Source organism: Canis lupus, chromosome 12, assembly GCF_011100685.1.
Source record: "Canis lupus familiaris isolate Mischka breed German Shepherd chromosome 12, alternate assembly UU_Cfam_GSD_1.0, whole genome shotgun sequence".
Taxonomy (NCBI): Eukaryota; Metazoa; Chordata; class Mammalia; order Carnivora; family Canidae; genus Canis; species Canis lupus.
This window is the reverse complement of record NC_049233.1, coordinates 55,484,537-55,507,383: the sequence shown is the minus strand read 5'-3', so window position 1 is coordinate 55,507,383 and position 22,847 is coordinate 55,484,537. Positions and strand designations below refer to the sequence as shown.

Below are 22,847 nucleotides of genomic sequence, written 5' to 3'. Positions count from 1 at the left end.
GTCACTTCTAGGAATGAAACTAGAGATAAAAATGGGCAAAAGCCAGGAAAAGGTCATGTGTGGAAACTTAATGACGGATGGTCGAAAGTAGAGAGAAATTCTCCTCCTCATTTTTATGACCATAGTTACATTGAGCCATCAAACATGACCCTAATGAATGCAGAGTCACATTTGCATTTTCATGCATATTTTCTCATCTTTAGAATTTGGTCCTGGATGTAAAAGGAAAGAGAAAGTAAACACATACACACCAAACATATTTTCTGGGCCAGTTATTCTTTTTTCAGACATTATTTTCTCCAGTGTGAAACAATCTGCTTCCTTCATTTCTGTAAGTTGGACTGAGGTTCTCTGTTCCCTTAGTACACCCTTCAGCATAAATTTTTTGTTTAGGTCAGTATCAGTTTCTTCTTTAATATCTCCGAGAACAAGAACCACGTCTTTGTCCTTTGACATCAAATTTGACAGCCCTGTAAAGATTGAATAAGTAATTTTTTTTTCATGCAATCATGCGAATGTTCATATAGGAAAGTTCAGAATACGCCATTGAAACTGATTTTACTATGTAATTATTGTATTTTATTTTTAAAATATTTTATTTGTTTATTCATGAGAGACACAGAGAGAGACATAGGCAGAGGGAGAAGCAGGCTCTCTGCAGGGAGCACTATGTGGGACTGGATCCCAGGACCCCAGGATCACCACCTGAGCCAAAGGCAGACGTTCAACCACTGACCCAGGTGTCCCATTATGTAATTTTTTAAAAGAACATCTATTGTGAAGTACATTGTACATATAAAAGTACATAAAACATATTTGTAAGTCAAAAAAAATTGAATACCCATGATCTACTACCAAGATTAAAAAGTATGATATGCCTATAATCCCTTTGTTTCCTCATTCCCCATCTAATGGAAATGCTTGCCTTATCCCTAAAGTAGCATGTTCTTTGGTATTGGTTATTTTTGGACTTTCTTTAAAGGGAATTATAATACATATTATATATACTTTTATGCTTGCTTAATTGTTCACTGTTATGTTTTTGAGATTTGTCAGTTTGTAGCCATAATTTGTTTTCATTTTTGTTTGTGTTTTTAGTCTATGAATTCTGTAATTTATCCATTCTCCTATTAAGGGACAGTTGTCGTGATAACTAGGTTTTCAAAAGCATAAAGTATTACCATCAAGTTTTCCATGATATTCTCTTATCTGTTTCATCATTGCTACATCTGTGATATGTCCCAATTTTAAAAACTCCTGATTTTGCTAATTTCTCTCTCTCTCTCAGTTCTGAGGTATATCGTTTCTCGTAATCTGTTCGAGAACCAGGTTCTGACATTGCCAGTCATCTGTATTATATGCTTGTTTTCTAACTCTTTCATTTTTGCCTTTATTTTCCTTTTGTGTTTTCAGGTTTATTCTACTATTCTAATTTCCTTTTTTTTTTTAAAGGATTTTATTTATTTATTCATGAGAGACAGAGAGAGAGAGAGGCAGAGACATAGGCAGAAGAAGCAGGCTGCCTATAGGAGCCCAATGCGGGACTCGATCCCGGACCCTGGAATCATGCCCTGAGCCCAAGGCAGATGCTCAACTGCTGAGCCATCCAGTCATCCCTTTTCCCCTGCTTCTTAATCACTCATGTTGCTTTTATCATTTTAAGATTTTATAATTTCTTTTAAAGAATTTATTTGAGAAGGAGAGAGAGAGAGGGAGAGAGAACAAGCAGGGGGAAGAGCAGAGGGAGAGGGAGAAGTAGACTCGCCACTGAGACAGGGAGCCCAGGAGCTCCATTGCACACCCCAAGATCGTGACCTGAGGGGAAGGCAGATGCTTAACTGACTGGGCCAGCTAAGCACCCCAGGGTTTTGTGATTTTTGACTATGAGCTGCTCACTTTCCTTGGAATTTTATCTGTGGTTATTGTATCAGGCCTGGGTTGAAGGTGGGTTCCCCCAGAGGGGAAATATATTTTGCTTCTGCTACTAGCTTGGGCACTCTATTTACCTGGACACTTTTTAAATCAGATTTTTGCTTGAGGATTTTTTTTTTTTTTTTTTAATCTCAGTGCTAATTTGTGGTTACAAATCCTTTGGGGAAATTATTTTCCTTCATTCATCTCACATCAGGATCAGGTCCTGCACTTTTCTCTTTCTTTGCCCTTTTGGCATGAAGGAGTTTTTTACTCACCTCTAACATAGCAAATATAGCCCTTTGAAGTCCTGGTTACTGTTCTGACAAATATTATAATACTATAATCTCAAAATTTGATTTAAATTTGACTATACTAAAGAAATTGTTTTGTTTCTGAGATTGTAGACATGCCCAAAATAGGATCTTTTTTTTTTTTTTTTAATAGATTAGTATGCAAACCTTAACTAATCATTACAGGGTGTTTGCTTTTGAAAAGAAAAGGCAGGGCCCTTGGGTGGCTCAGTTGGTGAAGCGGCTGCCTTCCCCTCAGGTCATGACCCCCAGGGTCCTGGGATCGAGAGTTCTGCATCCGGCTCTCTGCCTGGGGGGCGGGGAGGGGGGGGGAGACTGCTTGTCCCTCTCCCTCTGCCTTACCTCCTGACTTATTCTCTCTCTCTCTCAAATAAATAAATAAAATCTTTTTAAAAAAAGAAAAGAAAAAGACACTAATGTGCCAAGATATGATGGCAAGCTGCTTACTTTCTTTTACCCTTTTTTTAATTTATTTTTTTCTTTTACCCTTTAATTCCAATTTTATAATTTATTTTCCTCTGCAAATAAATTTGAAATGTTGGTATTAACAGTTTCTCTTCCTAAGATGTAACTTCATCTTGTTTACGGTCACTTTAGTTTTGTATTTTGTTCTTTAGGGAGTTAGTGTAGGCATCTTATTTTAAATTATTTGGTTACATCTGTTTACATCTTCGATCTTGAAAAAACACTGCCAGTCACATTTAGTTTTCTGTTCCTTCAGATTTCTGGGCTTTGCCTTTAAAATGGTAGTAGGGAGGGCAGCCTGGGTGGCTCAGCGGTTTGGCGTAGCCTTTGGCCCAGGGCCTGATCCTGGAGACCCCGGATTGAGTCCCATGTTGGGCTCGCTGCGTGGAGCCTGCTTCTCCCTCCGCCTGTGTCTCTGTCTCTGTCTCTCATGAACAAATAAATAAAATATTTTAAATGGTAGTAGGAAAAGTTAAAAAGCCACCCATGGTCCACATTGCCCTTATTTATACTCTCAGAAGCAGCAAGTGAAAGATGGCAAACTGCAGGGTTCTTCTGGGTGGCTCACTTTTGAAAAGGAGTAATTATTCTATGCTTATTTCAAATGGTTACATTTCGGTAAATATTTTACGAAGCATATAGTTTTTCCTTTTGTTACTATAACATACTTAATTTTTTCCCTTTAATCCTACGTGGGTTAGGTGTGTGGCACAGCCTTGGTTGTGATGAACAGTTGAAGGACTTTAAGAATCTACATTTATTTCTCCATACTCAGTTACTGTGAATTAGCTATAAAAACTTAGATACAGTGATAAAATGAAGCCAGAGAAAAGACTAAAGTAATTAACTTTATTACCTTTGGATAATTATTCCATTCATCAAGTGCTAATTATCTGTATCATGAAGTTAGCTTTGATATTTTCTATGCTCTTTTTATGAAGTAATTTTTCTTTTGCATTTTGAGTTTTAAAGTCCATCTTTTTGTCCTTCTAATTTTCCTTATCTTGCGTAATGAGGCACCAGTATAGAAATGATTTCTGAAGCTTGAATATTAGAATCTTTTCTGGTAAGGTCTTTTTTTTTTTTAAAGATTTATTTATTTATTTGAGAGAGAGAGAAAGAGAGAGTGGGAGAGAGAACGTGAGCATGTGTGAGTGGGGAAAGGGGCCGAGGGTGAGAGTCTTCTAGCAGACTCCCTGCTGAGTGTGGAGCCAGATGTGGGGCTCAATCTCATGACCTATGAGATCATGACCTGAGCTGAAACCAAGAGTCAGATGCTCAACCAACTGAGCCACCCAGGAGCCCCATTATTTTGGTAAAGTCTTTGCTCACATCTAGATTCTAAATAAATAGAATATTTAGAATCTAAACATTTAGATTCCTAAATAAATAGGAAAAGATCTTTCTGATATATATATATTTTAACAAATAGAGAATACTCGTATGAAAAGCATCCATTTAGGTTGTGGTCCTGTGGAAAGGGAATTTTCTATTTATCTGATATAAACTTAAGACAGACTGATCATTTCATTGAATGCTGTCCCTTCTAGAATCTGTATTAAATTCTGCATATTCTCTTGAAATCTAGCATAATAAAGTATTCTGTATATAAGAAGAATTTTCACATTTGTTTTATCAACATTAGGCAAACTCTACATTTGGGTCATTCTAGTGCAATGATTCTTGCCATTATTGAATACACACATAACTTCATACACACACACACACACACACACACACACACCACTTTTTGGCATCGCTCTTTCATAGGCTGTATCTGCTAGGGAAAATCAAGTGAGAAGTAGGCATGAACGAAGTATAATACAACTGGTAAAACCCCACATAAGTATAAGCAGTGATGTTTGTATGGCAATATTTAGTGCACTTCTTCCTTTTTTTGTGTGTAAGAAAATCCAGGAATTGCAATTATGACTATTGTGTGTGCAGTTGACATTGGGCTAGTAAACTCCCTATGGGCACTTGGTCTTATCAGCCGTACGTCAGTTGCATCAGTATCTTGTGAACTTGCAAGGCTTTTACTGCTGCTGTGATCCTTGAGCAGAGGACAAGAGAACTAGCAGCAGGCACCTTACTGAATGGTAGCATCACTGGTACACTATCAGTGGGGAACCCACTAACGAATGAACATCACAGCCTCAACCGAAATTCTTTTTCCCTGTGATTTCGTGATGCACAATGAGAAACCGTTCTTTGATGTTGAGAATACAACCATTTTATCACCTTGATTTTTTTTTTTACTTCTGAAGGTTCAAAATGAATATTGCAGATTTTCTTTAAAAAATATGTTTGCTGAGGGGTGCCTGGGTGGCTCAGTCAGTTAGGTGTCCATCTCTTGATTTCAGCTTAGGTCATGATCTCAGGGTTGTGAGATGGAGCTTTGTGCTCAGCAGAGGGAGTCGGTTTGAGATTCTCTCCCTCTCACTCTGCCCCTCTCCCCCCACTCTAAAATAAAATAAATACATCTTAAATAAATTTGTTTGCTGAGGCATGACTTTTTTTGTGGGGGGAGCAGGGTGGGTGTTGGGAGGTGATATGCAGTACTTTGAATTTAGAATGACAGTTATGTAACACATTTTGCCTAGAGTGATCCTTCTCCATTGTTGGATGTACAGCAAACTTGATTGAAATTTAAATTTAGAAATAACAGAAATGGAAATAAGGTTTAGTTAGAGGAGATAACCATTTTTATGCATGAATTCTGCTTTATGGTAGGATTTAGCAGAGTCCTTCAGCTAGTGAGGTTTCAAGAACCATTTTCGTGAATTTAAAATTGTGTGTCAAGGGGTGCCTGGGTGGCTCAATTGGTTAAGCAGCAGACTCTGGATTTTGGCTTAGTCCTGATCTCAGGATGGTGAGATTAAACCCTGTGATGGGCTCTGTGCTTAGTGGGGATCCTTTTCAAGATTCTCTCTCTCTCTCTAGCCCCCCTTCCCCAACTTGGGCACTCTGTCTCTTAAAAAAAAATATTTGTGAAGAATTTGGTTTTAGAAAACTTTTTTCAGGACCACATGCATTTTGTAAAGTTTTTATTTATCCTTACAATAAAGATTCCCACTTTTAGTCTCTATTTATTTTATTTTACTTCTTACTCCCTCTGACCTATCTTCTCCCACCCCTTACCCACGAAAAAATAAAACAGAATACCAAATAAACACTATAACTTTAAAACCAAAATATACTAGTCTTTAGCCTAGTACTTTTGGGTTCATCATAGTGGATAATATCATACTATCACAGAGCAGGAGATTTAGAGGTTGTTGCAAGAATATATGGACACATGTAAATGAGGAATTTTCTCTGTTTTCTTTTCTTTGAGAATCCTGAGTTTTCCTTTACTGCACACATAATCCATTGGTTATTTTGTTTTTGTGTGTGTTTGATATGAGCCAGGGCTCTCCAGAGAAGCAAACAATGGGAGGTACATGTGATTTATTATAAGGAATTGGCTTTTGTGATTATATAGGTGGAGATGTCCTACGATCTGCCATCTATAAACTGAAGACTCAGGAAAGCTGATGATGTGTTTTTGAGAACGAGAGAACCAGTGGTGTAAGTATCAATTGAGAGTAGAAGGGTGGTGTTTCAGCTTAAACAGGGAGAGTGCAAAATCCCCCTTCCTCTGCCTTTTTGTTTTATTCAGGCTTTCCATGGATGGGTAATGCCCTACCACTTTGGGGAGAATAGTCTGCTTTATTCTGTCTACCAATTCAAATGCTAATCTCATCCAGAAACACCATCACAGACACACCCCGAAATAACATTTAAATCAGGCACCCTCTGTCCCAGTCGAGTTGACACATAAAATTAACCATCACAATGAGTCTCCACACTAGACTTGTGAGTTACATAAGATCAGGAGATAGATCTGTTTTGTTCTCCATTGTATGCTGTGCTTAGTCAGAAGCTGGCATAGGGCAGGTGCTTAATAACTATTTGTTAAAGGAAAGAGGGAATTAATTTAAAGAGGTGTATAAGTCAAGCTGAAAATTATGTATCAAAGATTTATATAAAAAGATTTATATAAAATACATGTGTAGTAGGGCACCTCGCTGGCTCATTTGTTGGAGCATATACGACTCTTGATCTCAGGGTTGTGGGTTCAAGCCCCGGGTTGGGTATAGAGGTTATGTAAAAATAAAATCTTTAAAATACACGGGTAGCATGGTGGAAGACTTTTCATCAGGGCAACGTATGCAAGTGAAGGTAATTTTAATTGGCACATGAGGACTCTGTTGACATTGTCTTTATTTGGTGGCTGCTTTGAATATAAAACTAAAGTCTTCATAGATTTTTGTCTCTTAAGTATTTTAAGTATGACCTTTAGATTTCTCAGAATCTTCCCAAGTTAAGCAGAATTATTTTGATCATGGCAGTGAATCAAGGTCAAACAGATCTGCCATTATTTCTGAGGATGAGTCAACACTGCTCTTCAGCAATCTTATTTTGAAATGGCATACTAGGGAGCAGAATGATCTTTAGTTCTGTGCTGTTACTCCTGTGTTATCTTCTAGCCTCCCACTCATGAAAAAATTTAGTAATTCCATATTTTCCCTTGTGTTCATTATTGGAATTTGCTATGGTAATGAATATTTCCATATGACAATACCAAGGGACCAATGATTTTAGCAGCCTTAAAAAAATATGTATAAACAGTTGACTCATACATATAATCAAGAGGTTAGTTGAGGTCTCTGATGATATCATTGAGGTCTTCTGATTCTATATTCTGTGACATTTTTTGTGATACTGTTGGAGAACATAATGTCCAGTCATTGCAGTTAAGGTGAGGTAGTGAGGTGGTAGGATAGGGAGTCTCATAAATTGTCTTGTGCCAACAGATGATGTTTGAACCATCTTAGACAGTGCCATTGCCCAGATATGTAGGGAGAAAGAGGAGCCTATGGCATAGGTGTATTTGTCCCCACTTGTTTTTAGCAGATAGCACATCATATGAATTTTTACCAACCAGCACAGTACCTGGCACATGGTAGATGCCCTAGATGTTTTTGTTGAATTGACTTGGCTGGAGTTCTCAGGGCCAGTCACAGTCACGAAAAATGTTGTTATGAGAAACAGATAGTTTGTATTATAGTTGCACAGGGTAAACTGGGACGTGGTCCTAGTGGACTGTTTCTGAAAGGTCTAGGAAGGAATATAGAGACTTCTAACAGGCTTGAAGCAATGAAAGAACAAGAGAAGCTGTATCTCTTTAGTTGTGAAAAGAGACTATTAAAGTCACTGTTCTGAATAAAGGGATCAGAAACTGGAGTGGAGGAGGTCAGAGGAAGAGAAACAAAGGTATGTCAAAATCATAGTGTAGAATCTTGAAGTGAGAAACAGATTTAAATTCAGTTTGGGGCGAGATATGGAAAATAGTCATTTTGCAAGGGTGATGGAGTAGTATCCCAAAGGTCACTGAAGTGCTTGTGTTGTGGAGGACATAGTGAGTATCTAGAGGAAGAGCATGGAAATGCTCAGCGAAAGCTTATGATGGCCCTAACTTATTACCTCCATAGGAAATGCCAAAATCATTTGTAATAAGAGGCAGTGGAGACGAGAGTACCAGAAATTTTAGAAGAAACACCAATATGATGGTGGAAAACATTAAAGCTTTGATTTGATAAATTTATTTGAAGGCCTTGGAAACAAACTCTCATTGTGCTAACATTGTGACTATTAATGAAAAATTAAATTAAATATACCATAGGAATATGGGATCAAATGGGCACAGTTACTTAAGAAAACAGCGTTAAAGAGTAGAGCAGCTAGTTGAGCTGTATCCAGAAAACAGGTGATACTAAAGTGGGATTAAAAAAAAAGCAAATTCTTGTGGAATAGCATAAAAATAAACAAAAATAGGCAGATTTTTTGTTTGTTTTTGTTTGCTTTGAAATTGCATTGATTCCTAGGTGATGTTTGTGGAAACCAGAAAGGTGATCTAGAGATTAATGTGGCAAGGTAGGCACTGTTTTTTGTTTTTTAGTTTAATAGGTAGATAATTGGAGGAAATAATGGGATACTTTTTTTTTTTTTAAGATTTTATTTATTTATGAGAGAGAGAGAGAGAGAGAATGAGAGAGACAGGCAGAGGGAGAAGCAGGCTGCATGCAGAGAGCCTAACTAACATGGGACTCAATCCCGGGTCTCCAGGATCACGCCCTGGGCTGAAGGCGGCGCTAAACCGCTGAGCCACCCAGGCTGCCCCAAAATATGGGATGCTTTTAAGAAATAGTTAGTAGATGAACTATCATATTTAATGTTTGTGGCTTTGGGGATAACAAGATTCTAGTCTACTCATAAGTCTGCTGTACCCTTTACCAATGAGAGTACATTTCTTGCTAATAGCAGAAATACTTGCCTAAGGGATACAGTACACTTGAGTAATTCCCATCAGTTTCTAAAGTTTTAAATATTGTATTATGTTTTAGCCATGGACAATAGGCATGATGAAATAGGAGGATGCTTATTTTGCTTTCTTAATATCTTTCCTAAGGAATATTGTTTTTTAGAAATGTGTCTTAAAAAAAGAAGTATATTTTATGATCATTGAAAAGAACTAGTAATGTTATATATTTTTAAAGTATATGAAAATATTCAAGCAGAATTTTTCCCTTTTTTTAGAATTTTTTCTTGAATATAGGAAAACTTATAAGATATTGGAAAATACAGAAAACACGAAAAAAAGTATTACTAAGAATCTAACTGGTCAGAAACATCTGTTCGTATTTTGATGTGTTTCTTTCCAATTCTTGAAAATTTAAAAAGATCTAGCGACAGTATATTGTGTATACAGCTTTGTAGTCTATTTTCTTCCCTCAATATATTTGCATAATATTTTCTTGTGTCATTAAATACTCTTCAAAAATAGTTTTAGTGGCTCTACAACACTCTATGATATAAATCATATAATTAGCTCAAACTGTTTCATAAATGTGAACCTTCAGGTTAGCTTTATTTTCTTGCTGTTGTGTATATGAAAATTTTTAACAGTTTTGTTGAGATATATTTAACATTTCATAAAATTCAGCCATTTCAAGTGCATAATTCAGTGGTATTCAGTAATTTTACCAAGTGGTACAACCATCAGCATAATTGATTCTAGAACATTTTCTTCCCCCAGATAAGCTCCCTCATACCCATTTACAATTAATCCCCCATCCTATCCCTAGCCCTGCTGTCTACTTTCGGAACAATGTATGTGAAATTATGTAATATGTGGTTTCTTGAGACTAATTTCTTTTGCTTACCATAATATTTTTGAGGTCCATCCATGACATAGCATATGTCAGTACTTTATTACTTTTTATTGCTGAACAGTATTCCATTGTAGGGTATAATACATTTTGTTCATCTGTTCATCAGCTGATGGACATTTAGGTGGTTTCCAGGTTTGTACTATTAAGAATAATGTTCCTGTACAAGTCTTTGTGTGGACACACATTTTCATTTCCCTTGGGCCAACACCTAGGAATAGAATGGCTGAGTTGTATTGGGAGTTTTGTGTTTGACTATTTGGGAAGCTGCCAAACTCTTTTCCAAAATGATTCTACCATTTGACATTCCCATCAGCAATATCTGAGCGTTCCTATTTCTCCATATCCTTACCAACATTTGTTGTCTGTCATATTTATTAGTCATTCTAGTGGATGTGAAGTATTTCAGAGTGATTTTAATATGCATTTCCCTAATGACAGTGATATTGAACATCCTCTCATACACTTGTTAGATATTTGTATGTCTTCTTTGCTGAAATGTCTGTTCGAATCTTACCCATTTCTCGATTAGGTTTGAATATTACTAAGTTGTGAGTATTCCTTGTACATTCTGGGTACAAGTCTTTTATTTGATCTGTTTTGCAAATACTTTCAGTCTGTTTCTTGGCTTTTCATTTTCTTAATTATGTTATCTGAATTGCAAAAATTTTGAGTTTTGATGAGGGCCAATTTGTCAGTTTTTTCTCTTATGGACTCGTTTGTTTTTTGTGCCATATCTCTGATGCCTAACCCAATATCTGGAAGATTTTATATATATATTTTAACTACCTGAACTTTTAAAGGGTATTTGGAAATATTTCTTAGGAATGGATTCTGAGAAGTAAATGCTTTACAAACATTTATTTTTAATGGAAATTAAGAATATATATATATGTATGTATATATATATTTGTATTTCTTCCTGCTTATATATATATATATGTGTATATATATATACACATATATATATATATGTGTATATATATATAAGCAGGAAGAAATACAAATCAGGGGCATAGCTCAGTGAAATTTGAAAAAATTAATACATGTGTGGAACCATCATGGATGTTACTAGCATGCCAGGAACCCCAGAACCTTCTAGAGGGTTATTCCCAGTCATTATATTCCTCCCCAAAGGTAACCAAAAACTCCTAACACCAAAGATTCGTTTTGCCTGATTTTGAATTTTATATAAATGAAGTAATACTGTATATATATTTTTGTGTCTGTATCTTTTGTTCAGTATTGTATTTATGAGATTTGTCCTCGTGGCACATGGTAGTAGCTTGTTGATTTTCATGTTTGTGCGGTATTTCATTATATAAACATACCATGTTGCTCAGTGCTACCACTGATGGACATTTTTGCTGTTCTAATGTTTGGCTATTTCAAATAGTGCTACTAGAAGTATACCTGTACTTGACTTGTGGTGCAGAAATGTGAACATTTCTGTTCAGCACATACTCAGGAGTGGGGTTGCTGGGTCATAGAGCAGACATAACTGCAAAGTTACCGTAAATGGCACACTGTTTTCCACAGACAGTTACCAATGTCCACTCCCAGCAGCCACATATGAAAGTTCCATTTGCACCTCATTGTGACCAGCACTCACTATTTTCTGTCTTTTTAATTTTAGCCATTCTGTTAGATTTGTCTCTTTATGGTTTTTATTCGCATTTATTTATTATTTGCATTTATTTATTTATTTGCATTTCCCTGATGAGTAATGAGGGACAGCACCTGTTTTTGGTGTGTGTGTGTGTGTGTGTGTGTGTGTGTGTTGCCATGTGGGTATCATCCTTCGTGAAGTTTGGTTCAGATCCTTTGCTCATTTCTCAACTGGATGTGTTTGTGCAGTTTTTCTTAAAAATTTACCAGTTTGGGGAGGCCTGGGTAGCTCAGTCAGTTAAACGTCTGCATTTAGCTCAGGTCACGATCCCTGGGTCCTGGCATCGAGCCTCACAGGGGCAGGGAGTCTGCTTCTCCCTCTCCCTGTTACTCCCCCTGCTTGTGTTCTCTTGCTCTCTCTCTGTCACATAAATAAATGAAATCTTAAAAATAAGTTATCAGCATGAAAATATGTATAGATATTCAGGGTATGAGTCTTTTGTCAATTATGTGATTGCAAATGCCTTCTTTTTGACTTGCCTTTTCATTTTCATAATGATGCCTTCTGGCCAACTTATCAATCTTTTCTTCATAGCTCAGGCTTTTGATGTCCCATTTGTGTCTCAAAAAATAAACTTCATTTGGAAACTTAATAAAGAAACCTAAACTTGAGCTAATTAGGTTGGCGTTTGGCTGTTCTGAGAGCTCTTCGATTTCCCGTCCATGCCCAGTCCAAGAATGAAGTCCTTTGGAAGTCCTTCTGACCACCTGACCCTCCTGTGAGCCCTGAACACAGCTTCCAGCGCTGGACACTGGTACACACTGTGCCCTGCTCAGCTTCTCAGCCTCCCAGCTGCCTCTCTTACCCAACTTGAAGCTTCTCAGCTGCTGTTAAGCCTTTCAGCTGCCACTTTTCAGCTGCCTTGAGAAAAACCTCTGAGCTGACATTTCAACACTGGCTTATACCTCAAGGGAAAAGTCTCATTGGAGGCAAAGCTGCATCACATTTCCATGCTTCCTTCTGTCTGAGGTCTTGACCTCTCAAGTTCTCCTTGCTTTGGTAGCTCTTAGATGCTTCAGAAAAGTTTTTAAAACACCTATCCAGCCTTTTCAGTTGTTCTTGGTGGGAACATTGGTCTGCCACAAGCTTGTCTATCTTTGCCAGGAAAGGAAGTCCCTGGGAGTATTTTTAAGGTTGTTGAGAGAGCATGCTGAAATACTGTAAGGTTGCATTTCCACTGGTGGAGTATCAGTTTCCTAGGACTCTTTCCATCTTTTTTAAACCTTTGAAAATTTGTTAGGCAAAAGATAACACTCTTTTTTTATTTTAATTAAAATTTTTATTTTAGTGAAACTGAGCACTGTTTGAAATGCTGGTTGATTTTTTTTGTTGTTTTTTTGCATCTTCTGTTTATGAGTTATCTTTTTAATCTCCATTATTTCTCATCCATTTAAAAAGAATTTAAAATTTATTAAGTTTTAAATTTCAATTCCAGTAGAGTTAGCATAGTGTTATGTTAGTTTCACGTGTAAGTATAGTGATTTAGCAATTCTGTACATTGCTCGGGACTCATAAGTACTCTTAATTCCTTTCACCTGTTTCTCCAATCCTCCCACCCACCCCCACTCTTGTCATTGATCTCAAGAATTCATGCATCTGAAGATAAAGGGTTATTGCCTTAATGGACTTAATAATTGGCCTTTCTATTGTTCTTTATAATGTTTCAACACTTTAGAAAGCAAGGATTCTATCTCCTTTACTTTTGTATTCTTTCTTGGTATCTGGTGCACAGAACAGCCCATATTAACGTGATATATTAAGCAGTCATGTAGAAATAGGAGACAGGAGCTCTGGAAGATTGTTTTCTGTGTCATGCTGTGTTCAGTGATTAATCATGAAAAGTTTCTTTAGTTCTTGTTTTTTATTATTTCATCTAGGAGTATGGCCTCAAGTCTAGGTCATGAGGTATCCCATTTTTGAGTCCTTTTTCACATCCATCTAAATCCCTAACTTAGGATCAAATTTTCCTTTGTGATACACCGCATTCCCTGGGGATAAGTATTTCTACAGAAACCTCCACAGACGTAAAAGGGAGGGGAGTAAATGTCTTACCTTCCAATCACATGAAGTTAAGTTAATGTCATTCCTGGAAGTGTATAAATGCTGAATGGCAACCTTACCAGTTGCATTTTGGAAGAGTCTAAGGGTAAGGCAGTTTTAGACTGCATAGTTCTGAAGCGTGCCCATAAAAATTTTAAAAATTTAAAGCATTCTCCATTCACATAGTTTACCCAACTCTAACCAAGTATTTGGATTCCAAGAAATCATCCAGTTTAATTTTTAATCAACATTTTGAAAGCAGTGTCTGAGGATAAGGGATAGTGAAATTTTCCTTATCATGTCAGGGTTACTTTGGCTTTTTTAACTGTGAAGTTAGGATTTTACTCCTTGCTTTAGTTACTGCTCTCCCCCTCCACCTTTTTTTTTTTTTTTTTTTTTGGCCATTTCATCAATTCTATGTAAAACATAGTGTCTGCTCTCATGCTGCCTCTGGCCCCCAAGGGATGGTGTTCTGAAGAAAAATTGAAGCCTTTGGGGAAGGCTGGTCTAAAAATAAAATCCTCAAGGTATCAGCCCAGCAGCATAGGTCAGATCTAAGGACAGCATTTTTAACATCACAAATTGCTGTATCACATGGAATAAAAGTCTCTTTCTTTTTCCTTGGGTGGTGAGGGAGGCAGCAAAGCATTTTATAAAGAGCAGGAACTTTGGAGCTGGGGTGCCCTGGGTTCCAATTCCAGCTCTCACACTGTTTGTGTGATTGGAGGCATGTTGAGCTCTGAGCCTCTGTTTATTTATCATCAAAATGGGAAAATAAGGGGCACCCTGGGTGGCTCAGTGATTGAACAACTGCCTTCATCTCGGCATGATCCTGGGGTCCTGGGATCGAGTCCTGCACTGGGCTTCCCGCGAGGAGACTGCTTCTTTCTATGCCTATGTATCTGCCTCTCTCTCTCTCTGTGTCTGTCATGAATAAATAAATAAAATCTTTTAAAAAATGGGAAAATAACTTCTATCTTTGGGGTGGTTTGTCAGGATTAATGTATGTGAAGGTCTGATACATGGTGGGTGTTTAAGGAATGGTAGCTATAATTGCACTCCTTAAATTCTTTCCCTGGTTCTAGAATAAAGACTTTTTTTCCTCCCTGATGGGATGATGATTCACAGACTAGAGCCAGGTTACGCAGATGCTAATCCTAAAGCTGCTCTTCCTGAGCTGTGTGACCTTGGGCAAGTTGCCTGGTTTGTAGCTCAACTTCCTCCTCTGTCAATGAGGACAATTATGATGTCCACCTTCTGGGGTTGTTAATTATATTAATATTTGTGAAGTTACAGAATAGTTTTTTGGCTAATATATCAGCACTGGTTAAGTGTGTAATGTATAGAAGTAAACAAAGTCGACATTAATTGGTGTTCGTTATTAGTAAAGGTAACAGGATGAGAGATGGGGCTAGAGACAGCATTGCTGAGTGATAAATGATGGCCTGCAGGTCAGGGCAGCAGGCGCAAACAAATTTTGTGGGATAAAAATCGACAACTCTGAAGCTGGCACAGATTCACATGGCTGCTGCGGATCCATAGGAATATCATAGCGGTGGAGATACTTACTTTTAGCTCACTCCGATGACAACCTGCAGAGAAATGTTCTCACAAGAGTGGTTTCTGCTATGTTCTCCACTGTCAGGAAAGAGACCAAAAGGAGAAGGAAATGTGACTTGGGCAGACAGTATTTCCGTGCAATGCTCCAGAACACCAAATACTTTCCTTTGGTTGAAAAAGAAATATATAAATATGTATATATATAAGTTGCCATATATATATATAAATACATTTTTATATTATTATGTTTCAGATAGAAGGTTGGAGGTTGAACAAGTCTGTGGATTATTTTCTGAGTACCACTGGATATCACTGTGTAAAAAATGTTTTTTTTTTAATTTACTTTGAATTAGCATAATTAATATCAGAGTTGTCTTCTTTTTCATTGAATTTTTATAATAATTTTATTTTATATCCTACATTTGAGCTAGTGCCAGTCTTCACATAAGGCTTTGTTTTAATACAAATTGAGTATCTGGTTGATTTATGCAGATGCTCATATGTTTGCCATCCTTAATTCATGCTTATATTTAAAAAAAAACAAAACATAGCTACTGCCCAGAGATGTCAAAGAATAGAAGACATCTTTTTTTTTTTTTTAAAGACTTTATTTGAGAGAGAGCAAGTGAGCAACAGAGAGAGAGAGCACACAAGCAAGAGGGGGAGAAGAGGCAGAGGGAGAAGCAGACTCCCAGCTGAGCAGGGAGCAGTGTGAGATCATGACCTGAGCCAGCGGCAGACACTTAACTGACCGAGCCACCCAGGTGTACCCCAACAGAAGATATCTTAAAGGTAAAACAAACTTGTAGGGGAAACTCAAGAATGTACATGTCTATAAAATGAGAAATGAAACATTTTTTATGGCAGAGTGATTTTTCTATCTCAAATTTTACAGAAATTTTTAAAAAGAGAAAGAATAAACACAGATGGGTTCAGTAATTTCTTAAGCATGAGTATTGAGAATACTTTTACCCCTGAGGATTTTTGAAAAGTTCATCACTTTTTGTTTTCTGCAAGCTTCCATTGGCCATAATAGGTTTTTTAAGAGAAAGAATCATGGTGCTAAGTGCAATGAATGGAGTAAGTAAAATGAATAGTTAGGTTGTGCCCCACACTTGCATTGGTTTTCCTCTGCCTGCAACCCTACTGTGTGGAATACAGCAGCCTATCATTTTACCCCTGAATTGAAAACTAGATTCTTTCTTTAAGATTTTATTTATTCACGAGAGAGGCAGAGGCTTCTGCAGGGAGCCTGATGCAGGACTCTATCCCAGGATCTTAGGATCACGACCTGAGATGAAGGCAGACGCTCAATCCCTGAGCCACCCAGGTGCCCCGAAAACCAGATTCTTCTTTTCTCAAGAAGTTGAGGGAACTGCTGCCTGGTGGAGATTCGGCGCTGAGAAGGGCAGTGCATATACCCCAAACAAAGCCCTTGTCTTCTTGGTATTTGAAGGCCCATCCCCTGTTTACCTTAAAATGAAGTCAGTCTTTTGACAAATTCAGGATTTCCACACACAGGACTGTCTGCCACCTGCCTTACTATAGGAGAGGCCAGCAGAAAAGCAGAGGGAAACCACATCAGTCATAGAGGAAAAAGTCACCATGCCCTTTACTCAGAAATATGCATTAAATGTAGGAAAACAAACAGCAGTGATAGCATAAACAGAGCAGATGTTCCTAGGAGAAGCAGAGCTGAATTAAGGAATTGAGGAGAGTACATAAGAGAAAACTTGAAGTATGTTTTAAGATGACCTCTGAAAAGTAACAGGATGCAGGAAAATGGAACAGTTAAAGAATAAGGGTGAACTTTTGAAAATCAGATATTTGTTTGCTGAAATTAAAATAGTGCTATGGACAATTTGAAAGATGACTGTAAGGGAATCTCCTAGCATACAGTGCAAAAAGAGAGGCGGCAAACTTGCAAGTAGGGCAAAGAGATAGGCTCAGTCCAGTTGGTCCAGCATCTACATACTTAGGATTCCAAAAGATATGACAGAGTCAATGAAGAGTTGAAAAGATCAAATTAATAATAGGAACTTCTTTTGTGCTCTGAGACACAATCTGAATCTTCAGATTCAGAGGGCTCAGCAAAGTGGATGAAGACAACTTCAAGTTTAGACAAATTTTTATGAAATTGAAGACTGCTAAGTGTAAAGAAAAGATCCTCAAAGCTTCTAGAGAGAGAAGTGAGGTTGTCAAATCCTCATTAGTCTTGAGCACTTACTTCTCTGAGACACTTTAGCCCCATCTCATACTTTTCCTATCCCAGACCTGGGGTCAGCCACCCTTCTAAGGAGCCTTGGTTTCTTTTCATGGTCAGTGGTGTTTGGAAACCAAGACTTGAATATGCTCATTGTGTCTAGAGTATGGTGGCTTCTAGACATTTCAGTGGCTAGAGCTAGGTGGGAAGGGGATATAAATATATAAATGCTTTATCCTATGTTACATACACAAAATAATTTTATCAAATAGCAGTATTACTATTAACAACAATTATGCTAATTAAAGTCCAGAGTTTCTTTGCAGATTTTTTTTTGTCCTTAGAATATAGGATGTTCTTTTTTTTTTTTTTTTTTTTTTAAGATTTTATTTATTCATTAGAGAGAAAGAGTGAGCACGAGCCAGGGGGAGTGGCAGAGGGAGAGGGAGAAGCAGACTCCCTGCTCATCAGGGAGTCTGAAACAGGGGCTGGATCCCAGGATCTGGAAATCATGACCTGAGCTGAAGGCAGACACTTAACCATCTGAGCCACTGAGACACCCTTGAATATTGGGTGCTTTAAGGGCATCCAATAGGGTACTATGTTCAAAAGATAAATTCTTTCTTCAGTGTGATTATCAATTTGGCATATAGATTTCAGGTTCATTTATTTTTTTGTGTATTAAATTTTGAGACTTTACCTATTTACCCCTTTAATGTTTTTTGAATATATAAAATGCTTAAATGATTCAAAAGTCAAAACTGTATAAAAATATGTTCACAGAGGCTTTACTAACATCTCTATTTTTCCATCTCAGGATCTTGTTAAAATGCAGGTTCTCAGTAGATCTGGGGCCTGATGTTCTGCATTTCTAACAAGCCAGCAGGTGATGCAGATGCTGCTGGTCCACAGACTGCCCTTTGAGTAGCAAGTTCCTATGTAATATTACAGATTTGCCTATTTTTCATTAGGTATTTCATGTACAAGGCACAGGATAGCAAATGACTTTATATTAAGAAGTCTTATCCTTTGAATCACATCAAAGAGTATGAGTGAAATGATGGAGGTAGAAGACGACACAGGAGAAGAGGGAGGAAAGAGGAGCAGAGAGCCAGTGTTATGGAGAAGACCTTCCCAGAGCATCAGCAGCTTGTAGTAGAAGAAATAGCAGCGGTGGTGAGGGTGGAGGCTGAAGATACTTTGAGCAAGAGGAGCAATCAAAAGCAGTGCTGGGGCGGTGGAGGCTGGAGCTGAATAGCCAGCTACCTTCTCTTCACTGCTTTAGCCTATGAAAGGCCACAGTGAGAACCTCCTTGAAATGCATCCCCTGGTGTGGGCTTCAGGAAATACAGTTCACTAACTCCTGAGGACAACCGTCTGCCCTACTAAGGAAAGCAAACCATTCCAAACCTGTCTTTCTGCAGTCTTTTGGGAGCTCTCCAGATGTACAGTAGGAGAACAACCATGAAGCTGGGTTCTTCAGCCCCATGTCCTGCACATCTGATCTGCATCTTGAACAACGTAGAAGCATAACTAAAGTGAATAGAACTTGTCAAAATAGGTCGAAAAGATGGTGAAATTCATTCGCTAACCTCAGTTTAGCTGGGTTACTCAGCTGCAATGAATGATTCTTATAGGCTGAGGTTTTACTATATTAGAATTTCATTGAGGCATGGCTTTGTGTTCTCTTTCAGCTGCATTGAAATTATTCCATGGGGTTCAATTTGATTATTTTTACTCTCTCATAGAAATAATAAAAACACATTAAAAATTCAGGAAGAAAAGGAAAAGTCCACATTCCTACCACGATTTACATATTATATAGCATTTGAGTGATTATTTCCCTTAGAGAGAGAGAGAGAGAGAGAGAGACAGTTATAATTATACTATAGAAGCACTATTACATCCCGCTTTTATGATTTCACTTTATAAGCAATTCTCCATGTTTTTAAAGTCTTCATAAATAACACTTAAAGTGACTGAATCATGTCTTATTAAGTTAACTAGGTCTCTAAATATTCATCATTTAGATTAAAAGATCCTTAAAGAGTTGTCAGCATTTGAAATATATGGAAATGGGATGTAAAAGTAGATGATTAAGAAAAGGAAATGTTCTTTTCTTTTTTGTCTTTTTTGGTACCTTCTTTTCTCTAAGTGTAAAATTATCTCTAAATCTTGGAAAATGTGAGATAGTTTTATTACTTTATTAGAGGGTTTCATAGAAATGGTTATTTTACTTGGTGGGTAGTTGTATGTAACACAGTGTATTTAACCCAAAAGAATCCCAAATCACTTTTTAAAATCAGTTTGCTCTCACCACCTGGCCTTAGTTAAAAGCTTGACAAAACTTCCTAACAAGTCCTAACAAATGACTTGCTTTTGGGGAGATACTGTCACTGTAACACATTAAAGGTGTGCATAGAGTAAAGCTGGAGTGCAGAGAGAGAAAGTACTTAGTCCAACTTGCAGCCTTGAGAAGGATTTCTGGAGAGAATGATTTCTTAAAGGATGTGTAAGAGTGTATATGAATGACCTAACTGAAATGTGAAAGGCCCTCTAGGTTGAGGAACTAGCAGGCATCATGGGCCCATTCCCAGAATAGTCACTGCATGAAGATGGAGTGCTTGGTAGTCACATGACTGCCTCCATGGCCCAGAAACCCTGTCTTTATCAGATGATGGACAAAGAGGCACTAGTCAGAAACAACAATAACAACAGCATAAAAGAAAAACAAGTGGGCATATTATAATCTGGGAGAGCAGAGGGAGGATGCTTTTCTTAACTACTTACACATCCTTCAGAAATTCTGATACAATTTTTTGAGTGACCATCCTAACATATTCCCTTGTCCTCTGAACTCTTATGAATATATTGGATCCCTCAGGTTTTTTGAAAAGAGGGGGGAAAAAAAGGTTGACCACCATTGCTGTAGTTGAGCCCATTAAGTATTTAAATGATTAGTATTGTGATTTTTAAAATATTATTCATCTGGCCACAGTTGGTCATGAATTTAAAAAGGGAGGACAACATCCACATAAAAAGCTGCACAGCAAAGGAAACAATCAACAAAACTAAATGGCAACCTACAGAATGGGAGAAGATATTTACAAATGATATAGCCAACGAGGGATCCCTGGGTGGCGCAGCGGTTTGGCGCCTGCCTTTGGCCCAGGGCGCGATCCTGGAGACCCGGGATCGAATCCCACGTCGGGCTCCCGGTGCATGGAGCCTGCTTCTCCCTCTGCCTGTGTCTCTGTGCCTCTCTCTCTCTCTGTGACTATCATAAATAAATAAAAATTTAAAAAAAAAGAACAACAACAAAAAAAGATATAGCCAACGAGGGGTTAGTACCCAAAATATATAAAGAACTTAGATAAATCAACACAACCCCCCCCCCCCCACAAATTATCCAGTTAAAAATGGGCAGAAGACATGAATGTACATTTCTCCAAAGAAGACATACAGATGGCCAACAGGCACATGAAAAGATGCTCAACATTGCTCATCATCGGAGAAATGCAAATCAAAACCGCTATGAGATGTCAACTCACACCTGTCAGAATGGCTAAGATAAAAAGCACAAGAAACAACAGGTGTTGGTGAGGATGCAGAGAAAAAGAAACCCTCTTATATTGGTGGGAATACAAACTGTGCAGCTGTTCCAGAAAACAATATGGAGGTTCCTCAAAAAATTAAAAATAGAACTACTTTATGATCCAGTAATCGCACTACTGGGTATTTACCCAAAGAATGTGAAAACACTAATTCGAAAGGATTTATGTACCCCTGTATTTATTGCAGCACTGTTTATAAGAGCCAAATTATAGAAGCAGCCAAAGTGTCCATCAATAGATGAATGGATAAAGAAGATGTGGTGTGTATAATATATATATTAGAGTATTATTCAGCCATAAAAAAAATGAAAGCTTGCCATTTGCAAGCTTGGATGGATCTAGATCCTGAATGGATCTAGAAAGTATAATGCTAAGTGAAATAAGCCAGTCAGAGAAAGACAAATACTATATGATTTCATTTATATATGGGATTTAAGAAACAAATGAGCAAAGTGGAAAAAAAAGGAACAAAGCAAAAAACAGATTCTTAACTATAAGAACAAACTGATGGTTACCAGAGGGGAGGTGGGTACAAGGGGTAGGTGAGATAGGAGAAGAGGATTAAGAATATACTTCTCTTGATGAGCACTGACTAATATGTAAAATTGTTGAATCGCTGTGTTGTAGAACTGAAATTAATATAACACTGTATGCTAACTACGCTGAAATTAAAATATAAAGGGAGAACAAACCAGAGGCAGAGAGACCATTTAGTCTGCTCCTACCTGGACTGAAGACATGGCATGGGGGGTAAAGAGGAGAGAAAACAGTTAAAGAACTACTTGGGAGGCGGGTGGAATTGGCAGGTAGACTGATTTGGTGTGCTGGTAGAAGGATGAGAAGAAATGGTATTTGACTCCCAGGTTTTGAGTTGAAGTAAAAGGATGATGAGATTATTAACTACAATTAGGAAGAAAAGTAGTGGCAATAGTATCATTTTAGGTTAGTTTCTCTTTTTTCAGTGCTTTTGTGTTTTTTAGCTGGGATGTCCTAGACATCATAGCCTGAGACAAAGCTAACATAATAGAAGGCTATATGGGCGAGTGCAATCCCAGGGTGGTGAGAGTGAGGGGATAGGAAGGTGGACAGACAGGAAAGAAAAGCAAATGGTGTGTTACTGATCTGGCTACAACTTCAAGTGAGTCTTCTAGACTTTAAAGAACTCACCCTAGGCCTGGTGGTCATTCAGGGGCAGAGCATACATATCTTGTATGTCTCCCAGGCTGAAGTTTACCCCATGGAGGTATTGTTTTACTTCACCCTTAGATTGGGGTTAAGGGGTTACTCTGGGAAGCTGGTAGGAAGCAGATCCCATGCCCTACAAGGTGGTAAGTAATATGAGTCAAGGAGTGGTTGGAGGAGCTGGTATCTCTGATTTCTTTAGGGTCAGATTTGGGCAAACAGCTGAGGTCCAAGGATTTATGGAGGTATAGGTGGCAGGGGCAGGAATGAAGATAGAGAAGCATGCAGACGGAGGCCGAAGCACTTCCCCAACTACCCTCAACCCTATTCTTTTTCCCTAGCTTCCTGTTTAAAGTCTGAGAGTTTTATCATGCTCTGAGTTTTACTATTTTATTTTTAGTACTCCTCGGGTTTTAATCTTAGATTCATATTCTTCTAGTTTATGGACCTAATACCCCCATTCACATAATTTCTAGACTATAAGTTTAATATAATTGTGTTCTTCTATTTTTTCTTGTCTTAGTCTGTTTGGGCTACTATAACAAAATACCACTTGGGGGGGGTGCCTTCTTTCTCAGTTCTAGAGGCTGGAAATCCAAGATTAGGGTGCCAGCA

General features: G+C 37.8%; 1 protein-coding gene across 1 annotated transcript in view; it reads left to right on the top strand.

Moving 5' to 3' along the window:
* The window catches only part of GPR63 (G protein-coupled receptor 63), a 49,413-nt gene that overhangs the window by 8,556 nt on the left and 18,010 nt on the right, over positions 1 to 22,847 (top strand). The window lies entirely within an intron of this gene.